This window comes from Anabrus simplex, chromosome 4 (genome assembly GCF_040414725.1).
Source record: "Anabrus simplex isolate iqAnaSimp1 chromosome 4, ASM4041472v1, whole genome shotgun sequence".
NCBI lineage: Eukaryota > Metazoa > Arthropoda > Insecta > Orthoptera > Tettigoniidae > Anabrus > Anabrus simplex.
In genome coordinates, this window is record NC_090268.1 from 352,661,265 (window position 1) to 352,675,935 (window position 14,671).

Genomic DNA, 14,671 nt, shown 5'->3' on the forward strand with positions numbered 1-14,671 from the left:
TCCGGCCATTTTACCCTATAAGCCCGCTGAAGTTTAGCGTTAAGTGTGGTGTTTAGGTTGTTGTATATTACGTCACCATAATCGAAGATGGGTAGAATTAAGCTTTGAACAAGTAACTTTCTCGTATTTAGAGGGTTGAGATCCCGTAAACGTTTAAGATAGTGCAAAGAAAAGAATACTCGTTGGCATATTTTCGTCGTGTGCTCCGTCCAGTTTAAGTACTTATCAAAAATGAGGCCAAGGTTTTTTACTGTTTCGTTTATTTGTATTGGTGTTGCGTGGAATAGGATTGGGGGAATTTTAACACTTTTCAGTTTGGTATGATTACTTTTGGATCCAATTATGATTGCTTGCGATTTGAATGGATTGACTTTAAGAGAATTATTTTTAGTCCAGTCTTTTATATTTTCCAGGTCACCGTTTAGTTTGTCAATGTCTAGTTGGATGTCTTTCGGATTTGTTTGTATATAAAGTTGAATATCGTCTGCGAAGAAATGGTATTTACAAGTTTTTATATGTTCTGGTAGGTCATTTAAGTACAGTGAAAATAGCAGTGGCGCTAGAACACTGCCCTGAACTACGCCAACTTCAGTTTGTTGCCAGTGTGACACTTTCGTACCTGCTGAAACGCACTGCTGGCGCCCAATTAAATAAGAGTGCAGCCACGTCAGTGCGCTTGAAGAAAATTTTTGTGCTTGTAGCTTAGCTAATAATATTTCTCTGTCCACACAGTCAAATGCTTTACTTAGGTCTAAAAGTACAAGGATAGTCATTTGTCCGTTGTCCATGCCTGCTTGAATGTCATTTGTAACTTTTAGTAGTGCTGTGGTTGTGCTGTGGTTAGGTCTAAATCCTGACTGGTATTTGTCGAGTAAATTGTGTTTGTTAATGTAATTTGTTATCTCCTTGTGAACGACCTTTTCTAATATTTTACTAAGACAAGGAAGTATGCAAATTGGTCGAAAGTCTTCGGGTTTTGTTGGATTATCGATTTTTCTTATCGGTCGTATTATGGCACTTTTCCATATATTGGGAAAGATTCCTGTCATGAGTGAGGTATTTATTATGTGTGTAATTGTTGGGAGAACAATTTCAGTGAGTCTTTTAATTAATGTCAAATTTATTCCGTCACATCCTGTAGCCTCTGACTTTATTTCACGAATTGCGTCTCTGGCGTCATTAAGAGTTACATGTGAAAAATACAATTCTTCTCCATCGTGTTTTGTTTTCGTATGTAGTCTGTCGATTGTTTCCCTTTTAGTTCGTTCGTCTGTATGTGAATTTTGTGAGCAGAAAAATGGATTTAATTCGTCTAATGGCAAGTCGGTGTTGTTTTCGTCGGTTTTATTTTTCGTCAAACCAATGTTCCGAAGAATTTTCCAAACATTGCCAGAACTGTTATTTTTTAAGATTTCATGTGTGTGGCGTATCTTAGCATTCCTGATGGTCTAAGTTGTTGTGTTACGCAATTTTTTGTACTTTTCGAAATTTTCTGCGGTTGGATTTTTTCTATAATATTTGTAAGCTGCATTTCTTTCCTCCATTTTTAATCTTATGTCTTGCGTAAGCCAAGGTGATGGTATTCGTTTCACGATATTTTCTCACGTTGAGACACTTGGACGGTTTTATCCATACCAATATAATGAGACATCAGAATTTATCTTGAGGGAATATGAACCTCGAATTATTTTAACAGGGATATGTTTTTGGGCTGGAGATCTGTCTAGAATTAACGTAATCATTTTAAAGTAGACAATTTTCGCGTACAGAAAACCGACACCGTGGTACGTAGGCAACCAATGTTCGCCATGTTCTTTCTCACGTTATTACCATGTGCCAAGAACACTGCCTTCTAATACCGCAACCAGTGTTCGTCATCTTCTTCCTCACGTTATTACCGTGTGCCAGAACACTGCCTTCTATTAGATCAACCAGTGTTCGTCATCTTCTTCCTCACGTTATTACCGTGTGCCAGAACACTGTCTTCTATTACAGGAACCAGTGTTCGTCATCTTCTTCCTCACGTTATTACCGTGTGCCAGAACACTGCCTTCTATTACAGGAACCAGTGTTCGTCATCTTCTTCCTCACGTTATTACCGTGTGCCAGAACACTGCCTTCTATTAGATCAACCAGTGTTCGTCATCTTCTTCCTCACGTTATTACCGTGTGCCAGAACACTGCCTTCTATTACAGGAACCAGTGTTCGTCATCTTCTTCCTCACGTTATTACTGTGTACCAGAACACTGCCTTCTATTACAGGAACCAGTGTTCGTTATCTTCTTCCTCACGTTATTACCGTGTACCAGAACACTGCCTTCTATTACAGGAACCAGTGTTCGTCATCTTCTTCCTCACGTTATTACCGTGTGCCAGAACACTGCCTTCTATTACAGGAACCAGTGTTCGTCATCTTCTTCCTCACGTTATTACCGTGTGCCAGAACACTGCCTTCTATTACATCAAGCAGTGTTCGTTATCTTCTTCCTCACGTTATTACCGTGTGCCAGAACACTGCCTCCTATTACAGGAACCAGTGTTCGTTATCTTCTTCCTCACGTTATTACCGTGTGCCAGAACACTGCCTTCTATTACAGGAACCAGTGTTCGTCATCTTCTTCCTCACGTTATTACCGTGTGCCAGAACACTGCCTTCTATTAGATCAACCAGTGTTCGTCATCTTCTTCCTCACGTTATTACCGTGTGCCAGAACACTGCCTTCTATTACAGGAACCAGTGTTCGTTATCTTCTTCCTCACGTTATTACCGTGTGCCAGAGCACTGCCTTCTATTACATCAAGCAGTGTTCGTTATCTTCTTCCTCACGTTATTACCGTGTGCCAGAACACTGCCTTCTATTACAGGAACCAGTGTTCGTTATCTTCTTCCTCACGTTATTACCGTGTGCCAGAACACTGCCTTCTATTACAGGAACCAGTGTTCGTCATCTTCTTCCTCACGTTATTACCGTGTGCCAGAACACTGCCTTCTATTACAGGAACCAGTGTTCGTCATCTTCTTCCTCACGTTATTACCGTGTGCCAGAACACTGCCTTCTATTAGATCAACCAGTGTTCGTCATCTTCTTCCTCACGTTATTACCGTGTGCCAGAACACTGCCTTCTATTACAGGAACCAGTGTTCGTCATCTTCTTCCTCACGTTATTACCGTGTGCCAGAACACTGCCTTCTATTACAGGAACCAGTGTTCGTCATCTTCTTCCTCACGTTATTACCGTGTGCCAGAACACTGCCTTCTATTACAGGAACCAGTGTTCGTTATCTTCTTCCTCACGTTATTACCGTGTGCCAGAACACTGCCTTCTATTACATCAAGCAGTGTTCGTTATCTTCTTCCTCACGTTATTACCGTGTGCCAGAACACTGCCTCCTATTACAGGAACCAGTGTTCGTTATCTTCTTCCTCACGTTATTACCGTGTGCCAGAACACTTCCTTCTATTACAGGAACCAGTGTTCGTCATCTTCTTCCTCACGTTATTATCGTGTGCCAGAACACTGCCTTCTATTACATCAAGCAGTGTTCGTCATCTTCTTCCTCACGTTATTACCGTGTGCCAGAACACTGCCTTCTATTACATCAAGCAGTGTTCGTCATCTTCTTCCTCACGTTATTACCGTGTGCCAGAACACTGCCTTCTATTACAGGAACCAGTGTTCTTTATCTTCTTCCTCACGTTATTACCGTGTGCCAGAACACTGCCTTCTATTACATCAAGCAGTGTTCGTCATCTTCTTCCTCACGTTATTACCGTGTGCCAGAACACTGCCTTCTATTACAGGAACCAGTGTTCGTCATCTTCTTCCTCACGTTATTACCGTGTGCCAGAACACTGCCTTCTATTACAGGAACCAGTGTTCGTTATCTTCTTCCTCACGTTATTACCATGTGCCAAGAACACTGCCTTCTAATACCGCAACCAGTGTTCATCATCTTCTTCCTCACGTTATTACCGTGTGCCAGAACACTGCCTTCTATTACATCAAGCAGTGTTCGTCATCTTCTTCCTCACGTTATTACCGTGTGCCAGAACACTGGCTTCTATTACAGGAACCAGTGTTCGTTATCTTCTTTCTCACGTTATTACCGTGTACCAGAACACTGCCTTCTATTACAGGAACCAGTGTTCGTTATCTTCTTCCTCACGTTATTATCGTGTGCCAGAACACTGCCTTCTATTACATCAAGCAGTGTTCGTCATCTTCTTCCTCACGTTATTACCATGTGCCAAGAACACTGCCTTCTAATACCGCAACCAGTGTTCATCATCTTCTTCCTCACGTTATTACCGTGTGCCAGAACACTGCCTTCTATTACATCAAGCAGTGTTCGTCATCTTCTTCCTCACGTTATTACCGTGTGCCAGAACACTGCCTTCTATTACAGGAACCAGTGTTCGTCATCTTCTTCCTCACGTTATTACCGTGTGCCAGAACACTGCCTTCTATTACAGGAACCAGTGTTCGTCATCTTCTTCCTCACGTTATTACCGTGTACCAGAACACTGCCTTCTATTACAGGAACCAGTGTTCGTTATCTTCTTCCTCACGTTATTACCGTGTACCAGAACACTGCCTTCTATTACATCAAGCAGTGTTCGTCATCTTCTTCCTCACGTTATTACCGTGTACCAGAACACTGCCTTCTATTACAGGAACCAGTGTTCGTTATCTTCTTCCTCACGTTATTACCGTGTGCCAGAACACTGGCTTCTATTACAGGAACCAGTGTTCGTTATCTTCTTCCTCACGTTATTACCGTGTACCAGAACACTGCCTTCTATTACAGGAACCAGTGTTCGTTATCTTCTTCCTCACGTTATTACCGTGTGCCAGAACACTGGCTTCTATTAGATCAACCAGTGTTCGTCATCTTCTTCCTCACGTTATTACCGTGTGCCAGAACACTGCCTTCTATTACAGGAACCAGTGTTCGTTATCTTCTTCCTCACGTTATTACCGTGTACCAGAACACTGCCTTCTATTACAGGAACCAGTGTTCGTTATCTTCTTCCTCACGTTATTACCGTGTACCAGAACACTGCCTTCTATTACAGGAACCAGTGTTCGTCATCTTCTTCCTCACGTTATTACCGTGTGCCAGAACACTGGCTTCTATTACAGGAACCAGTGTTCGTTATCTTCTTCCTCACGTTATTACCGTGTACCAGAACACTGCCTTCTATTACAGGAACCAGTGTTCGTTATCTTCTTCCTCACGTTATTACCGTGTACCAGAACACTGCCTTCTATTACAGGAACCAGTGTTCGTTATCTTCTTCCTCACGTTATTACCGTGTGCCAGAACACTGCCTTCTATTACATCAAGCAGTGTTCGTCATCTTCTTCCTCACGTTATTACCGTGTGCCAGAACACTGCCTTCTATTACAGTAAGCAGAAATGACACCGTGATTTAAGCGAGCTTCCACCTTCTATGACTGCCGTTTCGCCTAGGTCAAAGCAAAGCCCTTCACACACAACAACGTCACCGAGGGCAGCAGAATTTTTCTCATAACACCTATCTTCCGATTATTTATGGCCATAAAATTGTGTGCTAAATCAGCGACCATCTGATACTTGGGGCTATCTTGTGACATGGCGTGGAAATGTTGTGTGCTGGATCAGCTGCCATATCGTTGGACTAGATCACGATGCTACATATTTCTTTCGATTTATCGGAACTCTCTGTCATGTATATCTAACTCTTCCACACATTTTAATTTATCTGCTACTATATCTCTGGTTACAATGATATACTCACCTCAAGACTTTTCTAAACTTTTACATGTCTGTATTGAATTGCTGCTCTGAACATACCAAGCCCTTTTACTTTCTGAGATGAATAAATAATCGTATCTGGGGTGTCAGATGGCAACTGTAAAATTTCCTTGGGTGAGCTCTTTAAAATTTTATCCAAAGTTACGAGAAATGATTTAGACAGCGTCAATTTTTGATATTCTGAAAACAATAAATTAGTTACGGGTAAATAAATTGATTAACGAAATATAACTTATATCTTCAGGAGAGGACTATTGATTAGCAACATCTTTTACTAATATATGAACGAGCATATTCGCTGCATTAGCTTTTCCTCTCCTTAGGCAGTCTCCAATAATTATGAGTAGAATGTCCGGCTTCATGACTAAATGCTTAGCGTGCTGGCCTCTTGGTCCAGAGGGTCCCGGGTTCGATTCCCGGCCGGGTCGGGGATTTTAACCTTCATTGGTTAATTCCAGTGGCACGGGTGCTGGGTGTTTGTGATGTCCCCAGTATCCCTGCAACTTACACACCACATATAACACTATCCTCCACCGCAATAACACGCAGTTACCTATACATAGCAGATGCCGCCCACCCTCATCGAAGGGTCTGCCTTACAACTGCACTCGGCTAGAAATAGCCACACGAAGTTATTATTATTATGACTAGAATGCATTTTACTTAAGTTATAGGTTCAATCTAGCTTAAATATCAACACTTTAAAACCACAGGCGTGATTTAAAAGTCTGCATGATACCTTTAAAAATGGCCATACGTTTGAAGAAAATATATAAAAATATGCATCAAAGTTTTGAATATCAACTAGAGTCAGAATTTCATTTTTCATTTTTTGGGCCATGTCTGTGTCCCCCTTAACTTGGGACAATGCATTGACTAATCTAAGCAAATTTGCGCCATGAGAAGTATTCTTATCTCATTTGCTGGATCATCCTCGTATTTAGTCTAGCCTAGCACAGACTTCTAGAAAACAAACATTCAAATTATTAATTTTATAGTGTAAAATAACGTAATCTGTTCTGGCCATCAATATTTAAAACGCTCAAATAGGCCCTTTATCTTATGCCATTTATGAAATCATTACCTCATCAAGAGTAATGGGGAATTATCACATACATATTTCTGAATATCTCTTATTAAAAATTCTGCCCTATTTAAACAGAAACCACTCACCTGATGGATGTTTATTATTTGTTGTTAGCTTTCCCTGGTAATTACCATACTTAGCGGACGATATCCTCTTTAAAATACGATGCTTCATAAATAAAGACTGTCTGGGTCTAGACCATGAATCAGGGAGCCATTATGCCATAGCATAATCTAGATACCGAGGCTTGAAGAGAGATGTGCTCCCGAGCCAGATATCGAAATAGTTCCGTCGTAAAGTTCGCTCTATCAGTTTGGAGCATGAACGCGTATTACAAGTTACAGAGCCATAAATAAATGCGTTTGTTAAATGACACAAAGGGCTGGTGATTCTTTCGCAGTTAGATAGCTGCATAATTGGCACGTCAAAACTGATATGCAAGCCACGTATATGACACCACTTCAAAAGTTCCATGATCAGGTAGCTGAGGTCAGAGATTATTATTATTATTATTATTATTATTATTATTATTATTATTATTATTATTATTATTATTAACGTACCTCATTGATCTGCTATTCAGTAGAATGTGAATTAAAAGAAAGTCTCAGAGCTTGCATGACTGAATTGATTCTTACATGACAACTGGAACTTGGACAAATTATTTTTAAATATACGAGTTGGTAAAGTGACGTAAGCATGGTCGATGTCTAAATAGAGCTATCTCAACGTGTAGTCAGACCTTCACCGAATAACGGAGCCCTTCCGGACTCTTTGTCTGGTTTCTAATTCTTATACATTTCTTAAACACATCTCTTGGCCGCGACAAATTAATGTGAAGTGAAGTATATACTTGTAGTAAAAGTTTGGTATACTGAGGATTATGTTTCTATTCTGATCAAGATTGGTGAACACGAGGTTGGTGATTCTTACATATCTTCTAGATACTTGTAGAGGATAACACTTCTGTACTTGATCTTAAATTCTCGATTACTTTTGGCATCTTTTAGCTCATTAATATTCAGAGGAAAGTTTAGGAGCCTACTTATTTTCAAATATTTTATGAACCACACCTTACGTACCAATCACAACGCGAAACACATTTTTTGCAGTTTAAGAGGTAAATTCAGATTGGAGCACCAAGTAAATTGTAATATACCTTAATGTTATTGCTTGAAAAATAAAATATCTGAAATTAAATTGTCCACCTTCATGAACTTGAAGTACGTACTGAAACTCTGGGTCGTGTGGTTGCGGGGAGAGGGGCGGGGAGTAGGCGGGTTGGAGCTACAACCCTGCCACCGTCTTTTCTGGATAGCTGCTTCTTTTTCATAGCTCTCGATTCATTTCACTGTTTAATGATTTTTGTAGAGATTGTAGACAACTCTCCTTTTTCGGTATTTGATCCGATCACCTTCCGACATTTAGAGTTAATGCATCAACTTATTTAATTAATTAATTAATTGATTTATTTATTTATTTATTTATTTATTTATTTATTTATTTATTTATTTATTTATTTATTTATTCTGAGTATTGTCCCAATGAGCTATTAGCTAGAGGGAGGGGCTGCTCTTTACAATTTTGGCAGTTCATGGTACAAAAGGGTTAATATTCTTAATATAATATACGTTGATCACAACAATGTTGGTAGTACACTGGAGAAAACTGACAGTTATATTTAACTGTGGCAATAATAATTAATACATTTCTATATTTTTTTTAAAAAATAATTAAAAACAGACTTCTTAAACAGTGAAAATTTGTTAATACTCCTTTACTCAGTTAGCAGTTTGTTACACGTTGCTGCGGCGGAATATGCTGTGCATCTTATTACATACCTTGACAAGGATACATGGCCAGTATTCTGTATATCTGATCTATTGACCTAGTTTGGTAGTTATGAATGTCTTTCCTGTACCTAATTTCTGTGTTTAAGGAGATCAAACCATTGTTAAATTTGTACATGAGAAGTGCTTTAGGGTATGTCTTATGCATCCTGACAGGTAAGATGTTCGTGTCCCTATATATATATCAACAATGGAACGTTTCATAAAGTTGTATTTATAAGTTAATATTATGGCCCTTTTTTGAAGTATTTCAAGATCATTTATTTCTTCTATATTGCACGAACCGCAAACTACATTCATGTAAAGTAGATCTGAGTGAATAAGCGAGAAATAAATGCTTCTAAGCTGCTGCGTAGTTAATCCTATGTACTGCAATTTTCGAAATTAGGTTCGGCAAATGATTAATTTTAACAATGTTGGTACAATATTCCATTCAAGATATGCGCAGGGATCGACGGTAGACCCACAGTGCCAACGTTTCTATCTTCTTCCTGTCAGCTGTTTTAATGGTTCACGTCTCTGCGGCGTGCGTAGCGATCGGAAATATTAGCCCATTTAACAGCTACAGTTTGATATTCTTGGCGATAATCCTGTCCCTCCATAGCGTGCTTAGTTTGGCATCCACCGCGCAGGCCAGTGCAAGGTGTCTCCTTATCTCATCCGAGCAACCTTCTTTGTGTAAAATTAGAGCTCGTAGGCAGATACATTTCTCCACTACTTCAAACCCAGGTACTGTACTCATGTGTGGCTGGTTGCTGTTCGCCCTGCCCACGATCGTATCTTTCATCTTGCGCTTGTTGATCTCGAGGGCATCCTCTCCGCTCGTTCTTGTCAATCGATCCTTCTCCATCTCTCTGGCACTAGTCGTTATAATGAGGATGTCATCAGCGTACAGCAGAATAAGACAGTTGATGAGACGCTCTCGTCTTGTATTCAAGGTTACGAGATTGAATCCCAGCTCAATTTGTTGTAATTTAAGGATGCCTAAATATGAAATTTCCGTATCAAAAGACGATATTATGTCGTCGAGATTAAACAGAAGAGCCATTAAAATTAAGTATAGCTGAAGAGCCGAAATCTTTTGAAGTAATTCTTCAACTAGCATTGATACCGACAAATTGTAATAATCGAAATTACAAGACATTCTTGTTACAGTTACTTGTTCTCAAGCCTTGACAAGACATATCAAGTTAGTATGACAGTTACTGGGTGTTTAAAATCATTACGGTATGAGGTTTGAATGAATGAGGCCGTCAGAGGTTCGACTCCGTTCCATTGCAGTTTCTACGTTGGAAGTGTGGTATGACTAGAGTTATGATGAGCTCACGTCCGCAAAATACAGCTTATGCTATTCTGCGTTTACAAGAAAAGTTTATTAAGTCAGTTTTTGAGTTTTTAACATTTTCACGTTGCTCTACGTGATTTTTTACTGTGCTATTCACTGGTGTAAGAAAGGAAGTTCTCAAAAGTAGGACTATTAGGCAGTACGATGTGGCTGATAAAGCAGGTATGAGGGCATTTAAAAAAGTAACTATGGTCGGTGGAAAACGGTATGCCCTTGGCATATTAGTTAAAAATATATCCGATACTGACCAGAGTTTAATTACTGAGAACGAAGTTTTGATAAAGACTAAAGGAATTAAGTTCAAAGAACTAGTAAGAAAATAGATTGAAGTATTGCAACACCACTGCCGGCCACGCGGTATAGAGATAGCGTGCCTTCCTCTTAAACGGAGGTCCCGGGTTTGATTCCCGGCCAGGTCAGGGACTTTTACCTGGATCTGAGGGCTAGTTCGAGGTTTACTCAACCTGCATGATTGCAATTGAGGAGCTATCTGACCATGAGATGGCGGCCCCGATCTAGAGAGCCATGAATAACGGCCGAGAGGATTCGTCGTGCTGACCACACGACACCTCGTAATCTGCAGAACTTCGGGCTGAGTAGCTGTCGCTTGGTAGTCCAAGGTCCTTATAGGCTGTTGCCCCATGGTATTTTGCTTTTCTAGTGCAATACGACTGTATAATGAACTGTATCTTTAATATAGAAGAATTAGTGGCATAAATCATACGTTGGAAGTACGTACGTTTGGTGATACTTTCCTAAATATTTGGGAGAATTTTAGGTCCTAACTATCCGAATACTAATCACCATGCTTGACAATCAGCATAGGACCACGTAATAGTGAATACATCCTTGCACATAGGATTGGAGTCATGCCATAAAATCGGACCAAATCCTCCTATACGTGTATGTATGACAGTTATCACCCAAACTTCTCCCCTCCCCAATGTGGGGAAAGCAATAGAAAAAGGATGAGTTTATAACAGAATCCAGAATACCACTGTTTAGCTGAAATTGTAGGCCTGTTAGTATATTTTATCTGAATGAAATCTCTCTGTTGAGACTTAACAAGAATATGCAAAATTAGAAAGCTCGGTAACCAAAATGGCATCGTACGAATTAATCAAGCAGTCACTACTGATATGCGTTTAGTCGCCCTGGCGGCAGTATCCATACCTGTTGTTTTCCTGGCCTTTTCTTAAATTATTTCACAGAAATTGGAAATGTATTAAGCATCTCCCTTGGTAAGTTATTCCAATCCCTAACTCCCCTTCCCATAAACGAATATTTGCCCCAATTTGTCCTCTTGAATTCCAACTTTATCTTCATATTGTGATCTTTCCTACTTTTACAGACACCACTCAAACTAATTCGCTACTAGTGTCATTCTACGCCATCTCTCCACTGACAGCTCGTCTCGTTTCTCCCAAGTCTTCACAGTCAAAACTTTGCAACATTTTTGTAACGCTACTCTCTTCTCGGAAATCGCCCAGAACAACTCGAGCTGCAATTCCCTGGATTCTTTCCAGCTCTTGAATCAAGTAATCCTGGTGAGAGTCCCATACACTGGAACCATACTCTATTTGGGTTCTTACCAGAGACTTATAAGCCCTCTCCTTTACATACTTACTACAACCCCTAAAATGGCTTTTCCTATTTGTTAAACTCACAGCCTGACTTTTAACCTTGTTTATCACCATACCATTTCCTACTGTCCATCTCACAACATTATCGAGGTCACGTTACAGTTGCTCACAATCTTGTAATTTATTTATTACTCTTTACAGAATAACATAACCCGAAAAAAGCCTTACCTCTGATTCCACTTGTTTACTCATATCATTTATATATATATATATATGGATCTTCTGTTTAATCTCGACGACATAATATCGTCTTTTGATACGGAAATTTCATATTTAGGCATCCTTAAATTACAACAAATTGAGCTGGGATTCAATCTCGTAACCTTGAATACAAGAGGAGAGCGTCTCATCAACTGTCTTATTCTGCTGTACGCTGATGACATCCTCATTATAACGACTAGTGCAAGAGAGATGGAGAAGGATCGATGTATATATATATATAAGAAAACACAAATGTTCAATAATACTTCCTTGAAGAACTCCCCTCTTAATGGTTACTTGGTCAGATAAAGCTTCACCTACTCTAATTCTTTGAGATCTATCTTCTAGTCCAATTGCACTTATTTTTGTCAGTAGTCTCCCATGATCCATCCTGTCAAATACCCTTAGAGAGGTCAATCGCGATACAGTACTTTTGACCTCCTGAATCCAAGAGGCCCTTCCTACAGAATGGTGGCAGAGATCACATCGCTGCTCTTTCCTTCAAACCAATGAAAATCATATTAGTTATCGGAATTTAGATTGCACCGACAGTCGCGTTGAGGACAAGATATTTAACTGAAGTAGAATTTTAAAAATTACATTCCTCTTATACTCCATTCATCACAGCATTTCTTTTGTCTAGCAATGTCGCTATGCGGCTGGACATTAAAATGTTTCATAACACGTACTCTAACTTCGAACACTTTGCAGAAGAGGATTTTACCTTTACCAGACAGAGAAGCATTCCTTCCCCAACTCTTTAACGCTATGTTTTAATTTAACAATTTCACTATACGTAATTTAGGTATATTTACGTCATCTCTATCACTTTTAGTGCAACCGTGAAACCTAGACACTGTTGACATTTTAAAGAAAGGTGAGGGGAGAAATGTAATTTAGGCGATTCCTTAGGTGGTCGTAAGTCACAAGTACTACGACGGACATCATATTCATATTGCAGTTTATATCTCCGTGCAAAATATGACCTTAAACACCCAACATGGCCGAAGTATGAACAAAACAATAAAAAAGGTAAAATACGCATTTATATATCTTATAAAAATTAAGGCATAACAATGTCCAATTCGCACTTGATTTCAACAAATAGCAAATAACAAGACGGGAAATATATGACTTTTCCTGAACATCTGAATCCTAGTAATGAGTTGTGTAAATATGAAGATGAGTGTGTTGGTACAAACACAAATACTCAGTTCCCGAGACGTAGGAATTAACCATTCACAGTTAAAAATTGTCGTCCTGCCTGGAAAGGAACTCAGGATCCTATAAACAGAAGGCCAGTACGCAGACCATTCACAAGGGGTCGAACTACTATAAAAACACATAACAGAAATTTAAAGATAAATAGTCTGGCTGGCTCAGACGGGTTGATGTGCGGGCCTTCTGATCCCAACTTGGCAGGTTCGATCCTGGCTCGGTCCGGTGGTATTTGAAGTTGCTGAAATGCGTCAGCCTCATGTTGGCAAATTTACTGGCACGTAAAAGAACTCCTGAGGGACTAAATTCCGGCAGCTTGGCGTATCTGAAAACCGTAAAATAAATATTATTACTATTATCATTAAATATAAATATATTTAACCTGAGAGCAGATATTGGTAAGGGAAGACTGAAAACCTGTTTTACTCAGAAGTAATTTTATCTATTTGCAAACCCACGAAATTGTACAAAACTAGTCATTTCCTAGTAAGATATTCCATTATCACAGGAATAAGGGAGAGAGAGGGAGTTTTCTGGCTCTCGTCCAGCGTAAGATAAGTGCTCTTGAAACAACAGTCAGATGCGGTGTTATAACTCACAGATCGATTGAAACACGGGAAAAAATAGTCGACTTCGGGAGATTGGTCTGCTCCTCAGCAAGACAACTTGTTGATTGACATCGCTCCGTTCTAGTGTAGCCCAGCTGACTGACGCTACCAATTTCTTTGGCGATTGGAGGATGATCTGCAACCGACTACATGGTGTCCAGAGAACTGTTAGACGCTTAGCACAGAATGTAGCTGCAGCTTCCCGAGGTAGACAGTCCAGCATGTTGTTGAAGTTTGCTCTCTGAGCTCCTACCCTAGAAATCCCAGAAATTTCTTGGACAGAATATCAGAAGCAATGGAATATGTAAATAACATTTTTTTTGCACTTGAAAATTTGTTATATTTCACTATTGTTTTACTTTTATTTAATATGTAATTGTAATATGTAAAGGCAGAGGCTTAATACACAGGCTCCCTCCGATGTTAACAAGCAGTATCGATGTGCACTTGCTGAGGTAAATGAAATTAATAATTGGGATCATGTCATATTCTCTGACGAGTCTAGATTCAATATAGCAACATACTTTAGACTGGTTGTCTAAAGGCCACAGTGATCCCGACACGACTCCAAAAGATCTCCCTGTGAATCAAAATTCGAATGTTGGATACAACTCTGTGATATGTTAACGGTGGATGTTTTAGCATGATTCAGCGATGTTTATGTCATGTTTAAGATCGTACAACCATGCATTACATATCATAGAATTTATTACAGTGCTGAGTGTGAAAATTCTATGATTGCTTGTTGCTACAGTCATATTAGGTAACAAGAGCTCTCACGGATGATGTACTCTATTTTATATTCAAGTTTTCCACCAGAGCCGAAGCAGAAAACCACAGCTTTATCATGGAGCATGTTCTACGTCAGAGTCTTTAAACATCAGTTGAAGGATGACTGCCCGCACGAAACCACTGCTA